Below are 20,485 nucleotides of genomic sequence, written 5' to 3'. Positions count from 1 at the left end.
TTCAATCAACAAATGCTTAACACCTGCCAAGGTCACACACTGCTAGTCATTGGTACACACAGAACATGTGATCAGTCAACATGAAATTGCATGACATCAGCCTGCTCATGTCACCCACATGTCACTGTATAAGTGACAGTGTTTGCAATGTTTCATTAAACACCTGTTAACATAATAACAGCAGCTGATGACATCACAAAAAGCCATGCTCAGAATGCAAGGATTGCAGAGCATACAGACAAAGGTCCAATGCGTCAGGAGCTGGATGGACAGCAACATGGGCGATGCTCAGATAGCTGGGGATGACACGCCATAGTCTACTTTAGGGAAAAATAATTTTACTAGGATCCAAAAGTTCCTCTCTAACTAAAACTTATGTTTCCATTCCTCAATAATAAGCCAAACAATGAAATACTGACCGTGAACCTAACTATTTCAAGGCATGGATGGAAGAAAACCTAACATCTTTATAAACTGCAAAAAGAAAACTCTAGTAGACAGATAAAGATGACAAACATTTTTTGAGCATAGCATAAATGTACAAAACTATTAACAGCACTGGAATCAACAAATGCTTCTGTTGTTGCAAAAGCCATCTTCAGAAGCATGGTGAGGAAGAGACTGGCAACAGAACAGAGATATTTTTTCATTTCTGAAAGGGCATTTCCTTGTCCATGATGCTTAGCCCTGCAGATGTTGCAGAACTGCACAGGAGAGGCTGTGCTGGGCACAGGTAGGCACTCCTTGTGGAACATATGCCTGCAGTGGAAGACCACCACAATGAAGGGCTTAGCCCGTCTGACAGGAGAGTAGGGGAAGAGCATGATCCACAAATGTTCTCCTCATCAACCAAAATGTCTTTCATTTGAATTCGATGCATTTTCTTGATTAAGACAGAGTCAGCTATGAGAACCCTCTTGAAGCATTCATGAAGCAGAATTTGCAAATTATAGTCTCACAAAGTTTTAACCAAGGAATCTTTCAAATTGGGAATCTCCATTTCTTCCTTCATGTACTGAATCAGTAGAATTGGGTCAACATGCATGCCAATGTTGCTTAACAAACCAGTAATAAATGGTGGTGTGTTGACAGAATATAAAATCAGATCTTCCCAGATCTCTCTATTGTCCTGCTTCTTGGCAAATTCAGTCACTTTATTAGCATCGTGTATTTCCTCCATGATCATCTTCAGGGCACTTCGGCTATTACCCATTCTACTCAGATGACAAACTGTCTCTTCCACAAAGTTTCTCTGTTGGCATATCTCAATAGTCTTTTCAAGTGTACAGTGGATACTATCTCAGAGAAATGGAAGTAAGTTTGGTTGATTGTATTCAGAATAAAGACTGACCTGTCTTTCTTGGTAGCACTGCCCCTTATGATGGTCTCTCTTGAAAAGCTTATGCAGATACCCACGCCGTAATTCTGGTCTGCCTTCTAATTCTTTCTTTTTTTCCCCTTAGGTTCCCACCTTCTTCTTTTTTTAATAAAGATTTTATTTATGTATCTTTAGAGGGGAAGGAAAGGAGAGAGGGAGAGAAATATCAATGTATGGTTGCCTCTTGTGGGTCCCCTGCTGGGAACTGGCCTGCAACCAAGGCATGTGCCCTGACTGGGAATCAAACCTCGATCCTCTGGTTCGCAGACCTGTGCTCAATCCACTGAGCTATGCCAGCCAGGATGATTCTTTCATTACCCTTTTCAATAAAAATTTATCTTCATTGTCCAAAAGCATATCAACAGCTTTCTAGGAATCAAAATCAATTAATAAATATATTTTATTCTTAATAGAGCTGAATAGATTATGCTTGTGTATCAACTGGAAAACATCCTTATGTCTTAAGGTTAAATATATTTCCAGAGCATTGCCATAGTTTTTGTCAGAGGTGTACAATTCTGCAAGGATTTGAAATAAGGTCCTGTTCTGACTATCTTTCCTCAGATGATCGCAAACTGGTCAGAGAAAATGCTTGATATAATTTCAGTCCACTTAAATTTACTGAGATTTGTTTTGTGTCCCAACATGTGGTCTGTCCTAGAAAATTTCCCATGTGCATTTGTAAAAATGTATAGTCTGAAACTTTGGGTAAAATGCTCTGAAAATATCAATTATATCTATTTGATCTAGTGTGTCATTTAGGACTACTGTTTCTTTATTGATTTTCTGTCTGGAATATCTATCAATTAATGCCAAAGGTTCATTAAAACCTTATACTATGACTGTATTACTGTTGAGCTCTCCCTTTATGACAATCAAGATTTACCTTATACATTTAAGTGCTCCTGTGTTGGGTGTATAAATGTTGACAAGGGCTATATCGTCTTGTTGGGTTTATCTCTTTATCATTACATTGTCCTTCTTTGTCTCTTTTATAGTCTTTTTTTAAAAGTATGTTTTGTCACATACAAGTATTGCTACCCCAGATTTTTACATAATTTTTTATCCTCATTCAAAAAAGATTTTTTTCATTGCTTTTTGAAACAGAGGAAAGAAGAGAGGAAGGGAGAGAGAGAGACATCTATGAGAGAGAAACATTGATGTGAAAGAAATATTGAAATGTTGCCTCCAATACATGTGGAAGAGCATATGTGCCCAGACCAAGGATCATACCTGCAACCTAAGTATGTGCTCTGACCAGGAATCAAACCTGCAACCCTTCAGTTGTGGGACAACACTTCAACCAACTGAGCCACACTGGCCAGGGCACTACCCAACCTTTATTTCTTTCATTTCAATTTACATGAAATATTTTCCATCCCTTTACTTTTAGTATGTGTGTATCTTTTCTTCTTAGGTGGATCTCTTGTAGATAGCATATCTTGTTATCCATTCAGCTACTCTATGACTTTTTATTGGAGATTTTAAGCCATTTACATTTAAAGTGATTATTAATAGGTATGCATTTATTTCAATTTTATACTTTGTAACTATATTCCTAGTTCCTCCTCCTCCTCTTCCTTCTCTTTCTTCTTTCTCTTCTTCTCCTCCTCCAACAACTTCAACAATTTATTCTTCTCCTCCTCCTTCTTCTTTGTCTTTCTTCAAGAAGACTCTTTAGCATTTCTTGCAATACTACTTTGATGTTAATAAACTCCTTTAGATTTTTTATTTTTTTGTCTGGGAAGTTCTTTATTTCTACTTCAATTTTGACTGATAGCCTAATTGGGTAAATTAGTCTTGGTTGTAGGTTCTTGCTTTTCATTACCTTGGATATTGCATGCAAATACCTTCTGATTTGAAATATTTCTGTTGAGAAATTAGCTGACAGTCTTATGAGAGCTCCCTTATAGGTAACTAACAGTCTTTCTCTTGTGGCTTTTAAGATTCTCTCTTTGTCTTCAACTTTTGCTTTTTTAATTGTGATGTGTGTTGGTGTGAGCCTTATTGGGTTCATCTTGTTTGGAACTATGCATTTTCTGGACTTATGTATCTTTTTTATTCACCAGGTTAGAGATATTTTCAGTCATTAGATTTTCAAATAGGTTCTCCATCCTTGGTCTTTCCCTTCTCCTTCTAGTATAGCTATGAGGTGGATGTTGTGACACTTCTTGTTGTCCCAAAGGTCCATTAACCTACTCCCATTTTTTGAAATTTATTTTTTAATTTTTTCCTCTAATTGGGTGTGTTCTTCTACCTTATGTTCCAAATCACTGATTTGATCTTCTGCTTCATTCAACCTGCTGTTTACTTCTTCTAGTGTATTTTTTTATCCCAGAGATTGTATTCTGCACTTCTGACTGGTTTTTATTCATGGTTTCTGTGTTCTTTTCCATGCTGTTGAAATTCTCACTCAGTTCCATTGAATTCTTGTAGAATTCCTTGAGCACCCTTATAATTATATTTTAAAACTCTGTATCTGGCAAATTTCTGGCCCCCTCTCATTTAACTTTTTTTCCTGGAGATCTGTCCTGGTCTTTCATTTGGGGCATTTTTAAAATCTCCCCATTTTGACTGTCTTTTTGTATTTGTTTCTGTGTATTAGGTAAGTCTGCCATATTTGCTAGTTTTGATAGGGTGACCTTATGTAGTAGTGTCCTTGGCACCCAGTGGTTCAATCTCCTTGATTACCGGAGTTGAATGCTCCAGAAATTTCCCTTGTGTAGGTTATGTGACCCTTCCTGTTGTAATTGTATCTTGATTACTATTGGATTATTTGTGCATGGAGTCAACGTCATTGCTAACTGTGAGGATCAACCCTAACTACTGTGTATTATCTGCTGTGCAGGTGCTAACCACACAAAATGGATTTCACCTCAGAAGTGTCTGGTGCCTGCCAAGATCTCCCCTGATATGCCATTTTTGAAACTAATTGATTCCAGTTCTGATTTGTCTGAAACTGGCCTCTGGATATGTCTGTTCTGGGGCCTCTTGGGAGAGACTGTGGTGTAGGTCAATGTCAGATGCTACCTGTGACTGTTCCTGGGCAATTTGGGGAGCTACAAAGTGACCCACACTTTGTGGCTGCCTCTACTGAGCCTTCGTGTGCTTGGGCAGGACCATGCTATGCACCAAGGCTAGATTCCACCACCATTGAGTTCAAAGGAGGTCAACGAAAGGCCCAATGGCACTCCAAGATCCACCTCCATCTGCCTCCACCCACTTGCTGCCTGCTAGTGTCAGCCAGTGGAAGAGCCTCTTACAGTACTCAAGTTGCATAAGGCAGGTTCTCTGTGAGTGACCTGGTAAGGGCAAATGGTTTTTACCAGATCGAACCAGGTTGAAATTTAATGTCAGCACTGTGTTTAAGGCCACTCAACAAAAGTCTCAAGGTGTACCAAGTCTAGTTGTCCCTAGGTGAGTGCCCACAGAACTTTGTGGTAGAGTCTCAAGAAGTTGTCAGGATGAGGCCAACAGAGTTTATCAGGCCCAAACCTGATAAACTCAGACCAAGATTTGGCTATGTGAAGAAAAAGTTCTGCATCAATGGGGTGTGTAAAAGAAAAATGGTCTCATCCTAGAGCCGCACTACTCTGTCCCAGATTCTCCCAGAGCTAGAACTCAGCATGGTAGTGCTTCTGAGAGTTGGGAAGTTGGGGCTGCTAAAAGTCTAGAGGGTGGGGCTAGTGGATCTCCAATGAGTTGGAGGAGATGTCAGGTTCACACAAAATTGGAGAAATGCACATCTGCCCCAAAGCCACACAGCCCATATCTCTACACCCTGTACAAGGCAGTGTTTCCTCAGAAAGGCATGAGCTTCACAGGGTGTGATGACAGGCAATCCAAAGGTTGGGACTGTTGCATTTCTTCAGGCTAGTGCTGTGAGAGGGAGAATGCTTCACTCAAGAAAGATGATGTCTGTGGTGTGGGAGAGGAACTCAGAATAGGGGTCTTTTCTTGCAGCTGTACCTTCAGTTCTCTCTTCAGAGCTATGAACCCTAGGCTCTCCTCATGTGACTCTAGTTTGCTGTGCCCTGTCTTCACTGGAACCTAAGTTGAGTGGCACTGAGGGTGAGATTTTGTGCATTGGCCCTTTAAGAAGGTGCCTGTGTCTCTAGCAGTTGCCCCTTTTCCCCTGGCAGACAATCCCTGCTGATTTTTACAGCCAGGTGTTATGTGGGCATCTCTTCCCAGTTCTGCTCTGGGCTGTGGAGCTCATGGTGATGTTGAGACCCCATGATCCTCAAGGTGAATCATTGCAGCTGAGATATCTCTCCTGCTGCCTGTGGGATTGGGGTCAGCCCTTTTCTGGTCTCCACCCTTCCTACTAGTTTCATGTTCTCTTTTTGTGTTAAGTCCTTGGTTATAAGACTTCTGTTCAGCTAGTCTTCTGTTGGTGATTCAGGTTAATTATTCCATATTTTAGTTTTAATTCTAATTTGGTCCTAAGAGGCAGTGAGTGTACCTTCTACCTACTCCACAACCATCTTGAATCTCCTCATTACTATGATTTTAATCAGAACATGTTATTATATCAAATTGAGCTATGATAATTTGTTTAGCCATTTCTCCACTGTTGTATATCTAGTATATTTCAAAATATATTTCATATGTTACATGTTGTACTGAACCTTTTACAACCACAATTTTTCCTTCTTTTGCATTTCTTGTATGCATAAGTCTGGTTTTTATACAACTTTATTAAAATATAGACATATTTGTTTTTCTTGAGTTATTTTATGCAAAAAGTTAGTATGAATTTATATTATTACATTTCATAACACTCTCATCATCATCATCATTATTATTATTATTATTATTATTATTTTATTGTTCAGTTACTGTTGTCTTCATTTATTTCCCCCATTTCTCTCCCCTATCCTACCTTCCCCAATCTTCCACATTCAATCTTCTCCCCACTCTATTGTCTTTGTCCATGTATTCTTTACACATGTTTCTTGACATTTCCCCTTCATTCCCCCATTGTACCCCTCCCCACCTCTCTGGTTACTGTCAGTTTGTTTTTTATTTCCATGTCCCTGTTTTCCTTGCATGTTTGTTTAGGCTCCACTTATATGTGAGATCATATAGTATTTGTCTCTCACTGCCTGGCTTGTTTCACTTAGCATGCTTTTCAGTTCCATTTATGCTGTTGTGAATGGTCGCAGTTTCTCCTTTCTTTCTGCTATGTAGTATTCCATTGTGTAAATGTACCACGGTTTTTTGATCCATTTGTTTACTGATGGGCATTTAGGCTATTTCCAGAACTTTGTTATTGTAAATAATGCTACTATGAACATTGGGGTGCATAGGTTCTTCTGAATTGGTGTTTCAAGATTCTTAGGATATAATCTCAGCAATGGTATTGCCGGGTCAAAAGGTACTTCTATTTTTAATTTTTTGAAGAAATTCCCTACAGTTTTCCATAGAGGTTGCACCAGTCTGCATTCCCACCAACAGTGTACATGGGCTCCCTTTTCTCCACATCCTCTCTAGCACTTGTTTATCAATTTGTTGATGATGGCCAGTGTGAACAGTAAAAAGTGGTATCTGGCTGTAGTATTAATTTGCATCTCTCAGATGGCTAGTGATGTTGAGTATCCTTTCATATGTGTCTGGGCCTTCTGTATGTCTTCCTTAGAGAAGTGTGAGCTCAGATACTTTGCCCATTTCTTAATTGGATTGTTTGTCTTCCTGGCATGGACTCACATGAGTTCTTTATTATTTTGGAGATCAAACCCTTGTCGGAGATATCATTGGCAAATATATTTTCCCATAAGATGTTTCTTTTTTGATTTTGGCTGATGTGTTCTTTAGCTGTGCAGAAGCTTTTCACTTGATGAAGTCCCACTTTTTATTCTTTCAGTTATACCCCTTGCTCTAGGGGACATGTCAGTGAAAATATTGCCACATGGAATGTCTGAGATTTTCCGGCCTATGTTTTCCTCTAGGACTCTTATGGTATTGAGACTTATGTTTAAGGTTTTTTTTATCCATCTTGAATTTATTTTTGTGTATGGTATAAGTTGGTGGTCTAGTTTCTTTTCTTTCTTTCTTTCTTTTTCTTTTTCTTTTTCTTTTTGCATGTAGCTGTCCAGGTCTCCCAACACCCTTTGTTGAAGAGATTATTTTTATTTTATTTTATCTTCCTGCTCCTTTTGTCAAATATTAATTGACTATAGAAATAAGGGTTTATTTCTGGGCTCTCTATTCTCTTCCATGGATCTATGTGTCTGTTCTATGCCAATACCAGACTGTTTTGATTATGGTGACCTTGTAATATAGTTCAGTATCAGGTACTGTGATCCCTCCTACTTTATCTTCTTTCTTAAAATACCTGAGGTCATTCAGGGTCATTTGTGGTTGCATATAAATTTTTGAAATGTTTGCTCTATATCTGTGAAATATGTCATTGGTATTTCAATAAGGACTGTGGTTGAGTCTATGAATTGCTTTGGGTGGAATGGACATTTTGATGATGCTAATTCTTCCAATCCATGACCAAAGTATAAATTTCCATTTATTTATGTCTTAATTATTTATGCCTTAATTTTCTTCTTCATGCTGTGTAGTTTTCTGAGTATATATCTTTTGTCTCCTTAGTTAGGTTTATTCCTAGGTATTTTATTTTTCTTGTTGCTATAGCAAATGGAATTTTATTCCTGATTTCTGTTTCTAATATTTCACTGTTAGTTATACAAAAATACCTTCAATTTCCGGATATTGACTTTCTATCCTGTTGTTTTGCCAAATTCACTTATTAGGTTGAGTAGTTTTTTTGGTGGAGTCTTTGGGTTTTCTGTGTATGCTGTCATGTCATCTACAAACAATGACTGTTTTGCTTCCTGCTTTCCAATTTGGATGCCTTTTATTTCTTTTGCTTGTCTGAAAGCTGTGGCTACAACTTTCAATACTGTGTGAAGAAGAGTGGTGGAAATGAACACCCTTATCTTTTTCCTGATCTTATTGAGAGAGCTTTTAGTTTTTGTCCGTTGAGTATGACATTGGCTGTAGGTTTCTCATATACGGCCTTTATTATGTAGAGGTATGCTCCCTCTATTCTAACTTTGCTGAGTGTTTTTATAATAAATGAGTGCTGTACTTTATCAAATGCTTTTCCCCCACATCTACAGATATGATCACATAATTTTTGTCTTTCCTTTTATTTATGTGTTTTCCTTTTATTCCTATGTTTATAGGAATTTGTCCATTTCATCCAGGTTTTCAAATTTGTTGGCATATAGTTAGTTGTTCATAATAAGTTGTTACAGGCTTTTGTATTTCTGTTGTATCAGTGGTAATTTCTCCTTTTTCATTTCTGATTTTGTTTACATGAATCCTCTCTCTGTTTTCTTGATGAGCCTGGATAGGAGCTTGTTGATTTTGTTTGTCTTTTCAAAGAACCAGTTCCTGGATTTATTGATCCTTTGAATTGTTCTTTTAGTCTCTAGGTCATTTAATTCTGCTCTGATCTTGAATATTTCCTTTCTTCTATTTTCTCTGGGCTTTATCTGTTGTTCCTCCAGTTCTTGTGGATATAGGGTTAGGTTGATTATTTGAAATGTTTCTATCTGTTTTAGGTATGCCTATATTGCTATAAACTTCTCTCTCAGGACTGTCTTCACTGTGTCCTGTAGGTTTTAGACTGTCATGTGTTCATTTTCATTTGTTTCCATAATTTTTAAATTTCTTCCTTGATCTCATTATTAATCCATTCATTGTTTAATAACATGCTATTCAGTCACCATGAATTTGAATGATTTTGAGTTTTATTCTTGAGATTGGTTTCTAATTTCAAGCCCTTGTCATCAGAGGAAATGCTTGATATGATTTCAATTTTCTTGAATTTGTTGAGGCTTGTTTTGTGCTGTATTGTATGGTGTATCTTTGAAAATGTTCCATATGCATTTGAAAAAATGTGTTTTTTGCTTCTTTGGGATGAAAGGTTTGATGTATATCAGTTGCATCTATTTGTTATGGTGCATGTTTCAGAGCCTTTATATTCTTGCTGATTCTTTGTTTGGAAGATCTATCCATTGTTGACAATGGGATGTTAAAATCTGCTACTATAAGTGTGTTGCTCTCTATATCTTTCTTGAAGTCCTCCAAGATTTTCTTTATATATTTGGGTGCTCCTATGTTGGGTACATATATGTTTACAATGTTTGTGTCTTCCTAATGGATTCTTCCCTTAAGAATTATGTAGTGTCCTTCTAGGTCTCTTTTTATGGCCTTTATTTTGAAGTCTATTTTGTCTGATATAACTACTGATACCCCAGATTTCTTTTCCTGTCCATTTGCTTGAAATATTTTTTTCTCACCCTTCACTTTTAGTCTGTATAGCTCTTTTGTTCTGAGGTGAGTCTCTTGTAGGCAGCATATATGTGGATTATGTTTTCTTACCCATTCCACTACCCTATGTGTTTTGATTAAAACATTTAATCCCTTTACATTTAAGGTTTTTATTGATAAGTACTTATTCATTAACAATTTCCCCCTTTGTACCTCTTATCACTATTTTATTCATCTTTTTAAAGCAGTTTGTTTAGCATGTCTTGCAGTGCTGGTTCGGTGAAGGTATATTCGTTGACCCTTCTTTTGTCTGAGAAACTCCTTATTTCATCTTCCATTTTAATTGAGAGCCTTGCTTGGTAGAGTAACCTTGGTTACAGGCCTTTGCTTTTCATTACTTGGAATATTTTTTGTCATTCTCTCTGGCTTGTAGTGTTTCTTTTGAGAAGTCAGTTGCTAGCCTTATGGGAGCTCCCTTGCATGTTACTATCTGTTTCTTTCTTGCTGTTTCTAAGGTTCTGTCTTTGTTTTTAAAATTTGGCATTTTATTTATGATGTATCTTGGAGTAGGCCTCTTTGGATTCATCTTCCTTAGAACTCTCTGGGCTTCCTGCACTTGCATGTTTTTTCCCCTCTCCAAGTTAGAGAAGTTTTCTGTCATTACTTTTTCAAACAAATTTTCTGTTTCCTGCTCTTTTTCTTCCCCTTCTGATATTCTTACAGTTCAACTCTTTTTATGTTTCATGTCCTGCAGGTTCTTTAATCTCTCATGCTTTTTGTGTCTTTTTTCATGCTGCTGCTCTACCTGAGTATTTGTTTCTACCTTGTTTTACAACTCATTAATTTGGTCCTCTGCTTCATCTAGCCTGATTGTAATTCCTTCTAGTGTATTTTTTATTTCAGATATTATATTATTTATTTCTTCCTGGTTCTTGTTTATATTTTCTATTTCCTTTTTCATGTTGTTGTCATTCCCATTCAGTTTCTTGTAGTTGTCTGTGACTTCCTTGAGCGTCCTTATAACTATTTTTTTAAAATACTATGTCTGATAGATTGCTTGCCTCAAATTCATTTAGCTCTTTTTCTGGGGGTTCTTCCATTCTTTTTGATTGGAGGCTCTTTCTTTGTCTCCGCATTTTAGGTGGCTATTTTTGGTTATTTCTGTGATCCAGAGTGTTCTTCTTTGTCAGCTGTCCTCATGGGGTGGTCTTCTGTGGTAGATGTTCTGTGTGACTTGGTGGTACAGTCTATGTAATCTCCTTGTCTGGATAGTCTTGGGTGCCCTTTCTTCCTTTTGTGTGGGCTCTCTTGTTGTATTTAGGTTTTACTTGCTGGTGGCTTCTATGTTGCTAGGTTCCCCCCTGTAGCAGGTTTACTGGTAGTAATACCTCCCACCATTTATCATATGCTGTTCTAGAGGTGTTGGTTAACAAAGCAGTGTCACTAGGCAGCAAACCTATGCCAGCAAATGGGACTACACTACTGCATCAGCAATCTCAGCTTCACTTGAGCAAATATTGATAAAGGTGAAGAGAAATTATGGCTATTAAAAGATATGACAAAGGAAATATGAGATGATCAAAAGAGGGGGAAATGTTATTGAGTGATAAGAGGGAGGGGAATTGATAAGAGTAGGCATAGAACTGAGGTGAAGATAAGGAGAGAACAAAATTATACATGTAAGTGAAACATGTAAGGGTGATAGGAAGAATGGGGTATGAAAAGGGAGAAGTGTACTATGAGGTCTGAGGTACAATGAAAAAAGTACTGGACCATGGGGAGCAAAAAACAGGAAGGTCAATAGCAATGCCAGCTGGAAGAAATTTGATAAAGGTGGAACTGGAATAAGAATCTTGTACTAAAACAAAAATTGAATTCGAAATGTCTACTGTAAAGTAAATTATTTTAAGAGGATGAGAGAAGCAAACTAATAAGTGTAAGGAGTAAAGCCTAGGCTGAGAGGGAAGTGAAACAAATGAAAATAATAAATAAAATTAAATAAAATTTCTCACTCTACTGATCAGGGGCAAAATTAAGTAAGACAGGGGAAAGTTTTCTATGAGGTTTAAAGAACCACCAGATAAGTAATAACTATGAATTCAATTAAAGCAATACAGCAATAACTGTGGTATTTTGCCTAACTAGCCACTATTTATATAAGAAGGAAAAGAAACGTGACTCATCAGAGGGGGAGAAGAATGTGTGTTGACTTAAGAAAGAGGAGCACTTATGCAAGTTTAGATGGAGGGGCAATAGTGAGGTTAAATGATAGGAAGTCAGCTTAGCATGAGAGCAAATAAATTTACCACAACAGTAATAAAGCTTGGGAAGATAGCAAAATGGATTGAGACCAGGGAGGGATGCTGCATGGTCTTTGAAATAAAAATAATATGATAAAATATATATAATCTGAATAAAAAGAATAAGAAGTAAAAGACCAAGAGTAGTGAATTATTTAGCATTAAGTTATTTTTAAATTGTTTTTGAGCTAATAGTTGATAACAATTCTTAGAATAATTTGTGTCTTTACATTTCACACTTTGAATACTACCGGAAAATTTTATTTTGACTTTCTCTGTGTATTATTTGCTAGGGTGGTCAGTGACATGGGCTGTAAAAGAATTCACAAAGAGAAGAACATGTAGAGAGTAAAGTTTTTATTCATTCTTCAAGAAAGGAGAGGGGCATGGTGTGGAGAGATATACCAGCATTGAGGGATGGGGGCTTTGAGCTTTTATTTAATTACAATTGGATTAAAAAAGGGTGGTGTGTGCTGTTGTGAAGCCCTTGGGCTGTTGAGGGTGTTGTAACAGGAGGTTGAAATTTTTTTCCAATGTTATCTTCTGCCTGTGGCTGTAAGGAGTGCTTAGTCACTTTTTATTCTTGCGCTCCAGTAATTTCCAGTCCTGGGGACAAACTCAGAAAAATGGCAGTCACTCTTAACAAGGTCACAGGCCTGCTCAGCAAATGACACCACAAAGCAAATGGCTCTGGCTTTGTCTTTTCATTCCCTCTGGTTTAAAATGGCTTTTAAAAAAATGACCTGGCCAATTTTGGGTTTTGGTGTGTAAGGACAAAGGTCCCTTCTTTTGTAGCTATTTCTTGTGGGCTAGGGATGTAGCTGACCCTGTCTGTGGGTCAGGGTATTGGTTATTAAGGAAAAGAGGTTGGAATTGGACAGACCAAAAAGAGAGAGCTGTGGCCAGAATCCATTTGTGGAGGGAATCTACCAGAGCCTGGATGCTCTGGTGAATAAAGGATATGAGATATCTGAGGAGACTTGAGGCCTAAAAACAATAATAAAAAAATACTGCTATAGGTCCTAGAAAGTGAGTTAACCAGAACAAGCAGGACCAGATACTATCCTTAAAAATCTCAAAAAGGAAGAGGTGAAATAGTAGGTAAATTCTGCATGGCTGATACTGAATCAGTAGTTCCCAACAATTCCAAGTCAAAGAACAAATAATTAGTTATATGGGACTAAATAATTCCAAGTCAAAGAACAAAAGAAAAAAATGAAATATTAGCTTGGAAGAAAACTAGAGAAATTAGGATTCAATCAGTTTGTGGGTGACAATGGACATTGTGATTTCCATTGAAACACAATTTTTCTCCCTAAAATCATCCTAATTTTATCAGAGACTGCATTAAGTCCAGTTACAATTTGTCCTGATTATGTGCATGAACTCAATAAGAATAGCAATTAATTACATAGGCTCTTTCAAATCTGCTTTGCTTGAATTTTCACAAGGAAATTTTCACTAAGCTTCAGTTTGAGCTTAGTCAGCCCTTCGGGGTGCAGAAGCCAAACTACATGGTTACCATTTGGCTTTGCCTGCAATACCTATAGGCTTGTGTGGATTTCTCAAGTTACTGAGATCCCCAAAATGCCTTTAGGTTCCTTTCTTGCCATCTTTAGGGAAAGAAATCTTTGCCTCGTATCTGGAACGACTGCCATGAAACGTATTACAAAGCAAGGTACCAGGCCATTTCTCCAAGGGGCTTTTATTGGCTTCAAAAGTCAATCTTAATTCCTTGAGGTTTTCTGGTGACATCCAGAGTACAGACATGACTTTCGATCATGACATTGATCAAAGACTTGACAAAAACTTGATTAATAAAACCACATTTGGAAACTGGTGCTGTTATAAAGAGAATAGATTCTTTTTTAAAAAAGGTTTTATTTATTTATCTTTAGAGGGGAGGGGAAGGAGAGAGGGAGAGAAATATCAGTGTATGGTTGCCTCTCGTGAGTCCCTTGCTGGGAACTGGCCTGCAACCCAGGCATGTGCCCTGACTGGAAATCAAACTGTGATCCTCTGGTTCACAGGCCCGCACTCAATCCACTGAGCTACACCAGCCAGAGCTAAAGAGAATAGATTCTTATTGGGTTTATACAAACAAACATATTGCCATGAAAACTTATTAAGAGTTGCCAAATTCTAGAGGGATTAGATAGCGGGAAAATAGAAATGTTTCAATATTGCTTATGAGGATATAATTTACAAGTTGTTCTAGAGAAAAAAAGTTTTCTTATATCTTAAAAACAAAAAGATTGAAATTAGCAATATTTTGAACAAAGTCATAAGAATAATAATTATCTTTATCTTATTTAGTCCCATATGACTAATTTTGTTTGTCTTGATTATTTCCAGGAATCCAGTTATTCTTTAAGGTTCTATAAATCTTCATTTTCTTTAAAGATATAGCCTACTTAAATACCTATAATTTAGAGTAAGTCATTCTTTTTTATAAATCTATTCAAAGATACATTTGCAAATGCGTTAGCATAAAACAGTGACTGTTTTAAATGACAAAACATTTAAAATGACATAGTTGTAGATTTGATTAAAATGCTATTGATAAAGAACTTTGCTTCTTTGTAAGACTTATTTCAAGATAACAGTGTCTTGATAAGTAATAATTACTATGAAATGACAAAAGAATAATATAAAACCCATATTTTTAGACTTAACACACAATCTTAAAATGTAAAAACCAAACAGTAGGCAAAGTTTTAAAATGCTGTACAGGGCTTATTGGAAGTGTGCATTGAGCATTGGCCATAATTTATAAGTTCCCAGTGTGTAAGTTACAAATACCCAGAATACCGTGGCTTGATGTCCCCACAGGGAACTGTTGCTCTTGGCTTGCCCAGTGTCATTGACAGGATACCTGTCACCCTTGAGAGCTTCCTGTTTGAACTTAATTATGAATCTTGGCAAGTTCTTCCCTGGGGCAGGTTGAAATTTCTAGGAAATCTATTTTGATAAAATATATGCATGCAAATAAGATAGTTATTATTATTTTGTTTAATAAAGCTTCCCATGTAATTTCAAGCATATTAAAGAAGCCTAATTAGTTCAAAAACTCTTATAAGGAGAGTGAATGAATTCTTGAGGTATTCCAGGGGCCCACTAGAGTAATTCAAAGTCATTTCTCAGTTTTTAAAATTTAAACTTTGGGAAAGTTGTCAAATATACTTAACTAATATAAGATTTTTATAAAATAATTTTTGATAATAACCATAAGAAACATTAATTAAATTCAAAGCTGGGTTTAATATCAATTTTTTTTAGAACATAGGATTCTTCTTAATTTACATAAATATTTAATATTTTTAGGCCAGGGATGTCAAACTCATTTTCACCAGGGGTCAGTCACATCAGCCTCCTGGTTTCCTTCAAAGGGCTGAATGTAACTTTGGGGCTGTATAAACGTAACTACTCCTTAACTAGGGGCAAGGAGCTCAGCGCTGCTGCCAGGTAGAAACAAGATGCCGTGCCGGATAAAACAAGGTGGAGGGCCAGATTTGGTCTGCAGGCCTTGTGTGTGCCACCTGTGCTTTAGGCCAATAAAATATTACACCCTAGTTATGCCAATGGAGGCAGAAAAGGCACCTCGTGTAACATACAGGCAAATAGATATAATGTAATGGCCACACACATGAAGCCTGCACACATAAAGACTGTACACAGAATTTGAATTACTAATTCTTGTAGAGAAAATATGATTTCTTTTATTTGCTTTTGACAACTTTTAGGAAGACTGGGAAGAGGATGGGAGGTCCTAAATACCAAGCAAGAAGACCTGTTGAGACTCTCACTAAAAGCTTTAAGAACTGTTAATGAGTAGTGGAAATAAAGTCCAATAAATAGACTCCAAGGAGTCTAGCAGCAGGGAAGAGCTTGTGGCGGGGTGGGGAGGAAATTCTTAAATACCAAGCAAGAAAGCCCACTTGAGAGAGAGCCACACTGGCAAAGAGAGAAAATGTGTTTGAGACAGAAGGCCCATTCAATTCATGGATGTGTTTACTCCATGCCCTGAGGGTGACCTCACTAATGACCAGAACCAGAACGCTAAACAGAAGAGAAGGAATGGCCCCTTCGAACATCAGAGGTGATCAGTTTCTGACTCACAGGACCTTGTTGTGTCCCAGGTGTCACCTGGGGATGGCCATATAGGGTGACTCCATGTCCAGGTGGCAGCCTTACCCTCTCTATCTTAGCATTGACAAAACACATCTTGATGAAAGATTTATTCCATAGCTGACAGATAGATTTTCCCACACTGATGAGAGCAAGAAAAAGAGTAATGAAAACAACTCCAGGTACCACCAGAGTCATCAAAGAAAGTCACCAGAGAGAAATTAGGCGGAGGAAGGGGTACTGGAACCTGAAGTTTCTTTCTTTGCAAAGTTAATACTTTCACAGCCTTCACAGACGTTCTTAGCCCTTTAGAAATAACCATTTTTAGGATAAATCATTTTCAATCTCTGTCCTTCAGAATTGCATCTCCATGCTTTATGACTTCTATTATCAAAACCACACAATGTCTTTCCAACTTAATTTGAACTTAACTTTTGGAAACCTCAATTTCAAATAATGACCAAAATGTAAGCATTGCCTAGATTGACTTATGAACACATCTCATAGCCTTTAGATACATAGGTTCCTCTATTGGCATACACACTCTCACCTTCAAGAAACACACCTCGAATACAGCACAAGACATTTATCTGTAACTCCAAATCCACTTCACAGCCTCTTTGTACTGGAGAGACAAAAGCAGGTCTAAACATCTATGTTTCAGTATTTCATGTTATTTAAAAATACCTAGACATTCAATAACTTTTATCAGAATTTACCCGTTTAGAAAGGAATAGCTAAAATGTGTAAAATAAATTAGATTGAATAGCTAAAATGTGTAAAATAAATTAGATTGATTTGCTCAGATATAGCAAAGATTTCCCCCTTTTAATAAGAATTATCTCCTCAAATTTTTTATTTTAAAAGATGACCTAGAAAGAGTTCTGAAGAACAGATATTTGCATTTCAAAAATGTAGGGAAAGAAAAGCAAGCTTCTGCTAGAAGAACATTGGTTTCATCAGGTGAAGGAGGTGGAAAGTGGCTTGAGTTTAAAATGCTGCTTTTTCTCTGCATTGAGGCAGGCCCAATTTTCCCATGATTTAGCCCCTCCCAGGTCTCCAGGAGGAGAATATTGAGTGTTTTACAGTCTGGGAGGAGGGTGAGAGTTTTCTTCTTTGTACAGTGGAGCCAAGCCTAATTACAAACTGGAGTTGAATGCAAAACTTGTTGTGTTAGGCTGGTAAAGAATAGTGTCACCCCCCTGCTGGGTGATATTGATTACAAGGTCATGGCTTTAAGGGATTAGAGTGCACCTCAGCTGGAAAACAAATACAGCTCTTACTCTGTAGCAAGACAAACAAGACTGGGGGGAGGGGTGGTAGAGTGAGGCACATTTGAATGAAGAGGCATAGTTAGGAGAAAGAGGCCTGAAATCCCTGCTGCAAGTCAAAATGTCTCCTCCAACAAGAACTAAACCTAAGGAGAGGGTCCAGAAAGTGACAGTAAAGGTCAAGTTTGAGGAGACAGTACTGTAGTCAAGAGATCTGTCCATGGGCCAGACCTTCTGGTCACCCAGTTTGTTTTGAGGTCAGGCTGTGTTGCAATAGAATATCAAGTGCCTGGGCTTGAGATTGGCAAATCCCAGAGCTTTCAAGGGGCATCCCGTTGGGGAGTCCTTGGGTGGGGTTGACTGAGTGTTGCCCACGGTAAAGGGAAGGATATCTCAGGGATGAGAACAATGTTCTCCACCGTGCTGTGTTGTCCTGCACACTGCCCCGTCAGAATCCCACTTCTTTTCCTTTCCAGTCGCCTTTGCAATCTCCTCCTCTTTGCTAACTACCTGTTACAGTTCTTCAAAGCTGTATGCGAAGATCTCTCTCTCTCTCTCTCTTTTACTATTCTATATCCTTAGACAATCTCATATGCACCACAGTTTCTATTACTATCTATTTATGGATGATTTCTCTGACCTCTGGCCCAGAATTTGCCCTCACCTACTCAAATCTACTGGGATATTGCCAAGGCACCTCAAATTCATAATATTCAAAACTATTCCTTTGTTTTTCCTCTTTATTCCTCAAACCTGGCCTGGCCCTCTTTTACCACTCCCTGCCTCAGTAAATCACCACCATCTCTGAGACTTTCTCTTCCTGCCCATTAACTCCTATCACATCTGATAGTGATGAATTAATCGCCGTCTCTTGCTTGGCCTCCAGATACATTTTGTCTGTCTGCTGTTTTTCTCTCTATTGTCCTAGTTCAGGTCATTCTGATCTCCTTTTGGAACATTTTGAAGCTGCCCACTCATCTGTACAAATTTAGTCTTTTTCCTTCAGTCATTTTTCTACACTACAGCCAGAGTAACCTTTTCAAATTGCAGATCTTATCAAGCCACCCTTTTTCTGAACACTTGTTTTTAAAATAAAGACAAAAATGCATGATCTTCAGAGCCCCTTAAAAGAGAAATCTGATCTTTTTGATCTTAACTCTTTCTATTCTCCTTCCTCTTAGAGCACCACAGTCTTTTATGTGCATCATGATTTCTCTACCCCAGGACTTTGGCACATGTACTTTCTGTGACCTGGAATAGTTTCCTTCCCCTTCATCTCATTCCTGCATCCTCATCCTCAGCTCAAATTTATTTACTCAGAAAAAAACTTCAGCTTCTCTGACTAAATCACCATATTCATGGCATGTGTTAATGGAATCATATTCATTGCTTTCATAACACATACTACATTTATACTCATGTTATAAATTTGTGTAATGGCTTTCTCCTTCCTAGACTATAAATTCCAAGAAGGTAGAACTGTGCTTATTTTTGCTTACTATTGTAGCCCCGCAATTTGAAACAATGCCTATTCTATAATTGGTGAATATATATTCACTAACCAAATAAAGGAATATGCAAATGATTAGAAACATTACCTTTTTTATATATTCCCCTTAAGATACACAGCTTATTTCCCTAACTAGAATAGTCTGTTTTGGAATCTATAAGTCTACTAACTTACAGATTCACATTCCCCTCAAATGTATAAGTTGGCATTTACCAAGTGCACTGTTAACATTTAAAATAAAATAATAAAAATTAAACAATTCAAATTTGTGTTTGTATTTGATATTTTAAGAAATGTTTCCCCTATTATTTATCATAAGAATCACAAATTCTTGGGTGTTCTTCAAAGTGGCAGAATCTACGTAGGAATCCATTAACCTACATTTTTAAATAATCGTCCTTGGTGTTAGCAAGGCAATTTTGAGAAATGTCAATGTAATATAATTAATATATTTATATTTATAATAGACATAATGATAAGGAAAAACCAACTATATCATTATGTGTATCTTAATGAAATATATATTCATCTTTCTATTCTTCAACCTTCCTTTTTTCATCTATATGTTTATATTGATATGGCTCAAAATCAAGTTTATTTATACTAGACTTACAAACTTTGCCTTCTTTTTCCTAATTCACAAAGTAGGTTTTGAGTTTCATCTGACAAATTTTTGCTAAGGGCAGAGATATGTTGTCCTCCTGCGTGATAAAGATGTTATTACTTGTATCTTCAGGTTGGAGGTACATTGGTTAAGACTGGATCCTGATAGTAAAGTGTACCTAGTGACAGGTTGTATATCCTAATCCACAATGGTGCAATTACATCTCGTACATTTGATTGAGTATTCTTATGGGAAATCACAACCTGAATGCTAACATTTTTCTAGGTTCAATTGTGTGGGTTAAATTGTCTAGAAAATAGCTAGGCTGAGAAAACCTTGTTGAGATTATTATAAGAGCACTTTAGTGAAAAATCAGAGTGTCAAAGAAGGGCTGTACTCAGATGAATGACCTCATAAGGATTTTATACTAAGAAGCAAGTGGTTTCCTAGGGAAAGAGAGAGAGGACCTTGTCTTTGGTTTGGCATTTTAAAGTGATAATAAATCAGGTTACTGACATTTTAATGGTTCCTATCTTGGAGCAATTAGGATTTTTACTATGGTAGAATTTGGGTTTAAGTATTACAATTTAATAACTTAAATATGGCTGCTTAGTTCACCTTAGAGAGTCAGAAGATAAGTTAAGATCCTGGAGAAATCCAAGGGGCTCTCCTTATCCAGGTTTTTTTTTTTTTAAAGGAAAATTGCTATACAAAACAGTATCTAAACTTTATTCAGAAAAAAGCAGGGCTAACTCCTGGCACAAAATCATTATCCACAAGATAACTTCATCAGGCCCAGGACATTGCTTCCTCTCCCAGACTTGGACTTGTCAATCATCAAGGCAGCCCTTTACTCTGCTAAAGTGTGTTGCCCATGTGTATGGTCTAAAGGAATACAAATAGTCTCTTATTTCATTGAACATTTGTTTTGGATCACATCATTTTATACTGAACTGAACACCAGGAAGTAAGTAGAAAAGACATTTGCCTTAAAAAAAAGTC

The 20,485-nt window shown here is 37.2% G+C and overlaps 1 pseudogene; it reads right to left on the bottom strand.

The window, feature by feature from the left end:
- Window positions 1–467: 467 nt before the first annotated feature.
- Window positions 468–16,751, bottom strand: LOC119000936 (vacuolar protein sorting-associated protein 41 homolog; annotated as a pseudogene).
- Window positions 16,752–20,485: the final 3,734 nt, after the last annotated feature.

This window comes from Sturnira hondurensis, unplaced genomic scaffold (assembly GCF_014824575.4).
Source record: "Sturnira hondurensis isolate 20B ecotype Veracruz unplaced genomic scaffold, ASM1482457v3 Scaffold0016462, whole genome shotgun sequence".
Taxonomy (NCBI): Eukaryota; Metazoa; Chordata; class Mammalia; order Chiroptera; family Phyllostomidae; genus Sturnira; species Sturnira hondurensis.
This window is presented reverse-complemented; position numbering and strand designations above follow the sequence as displayed.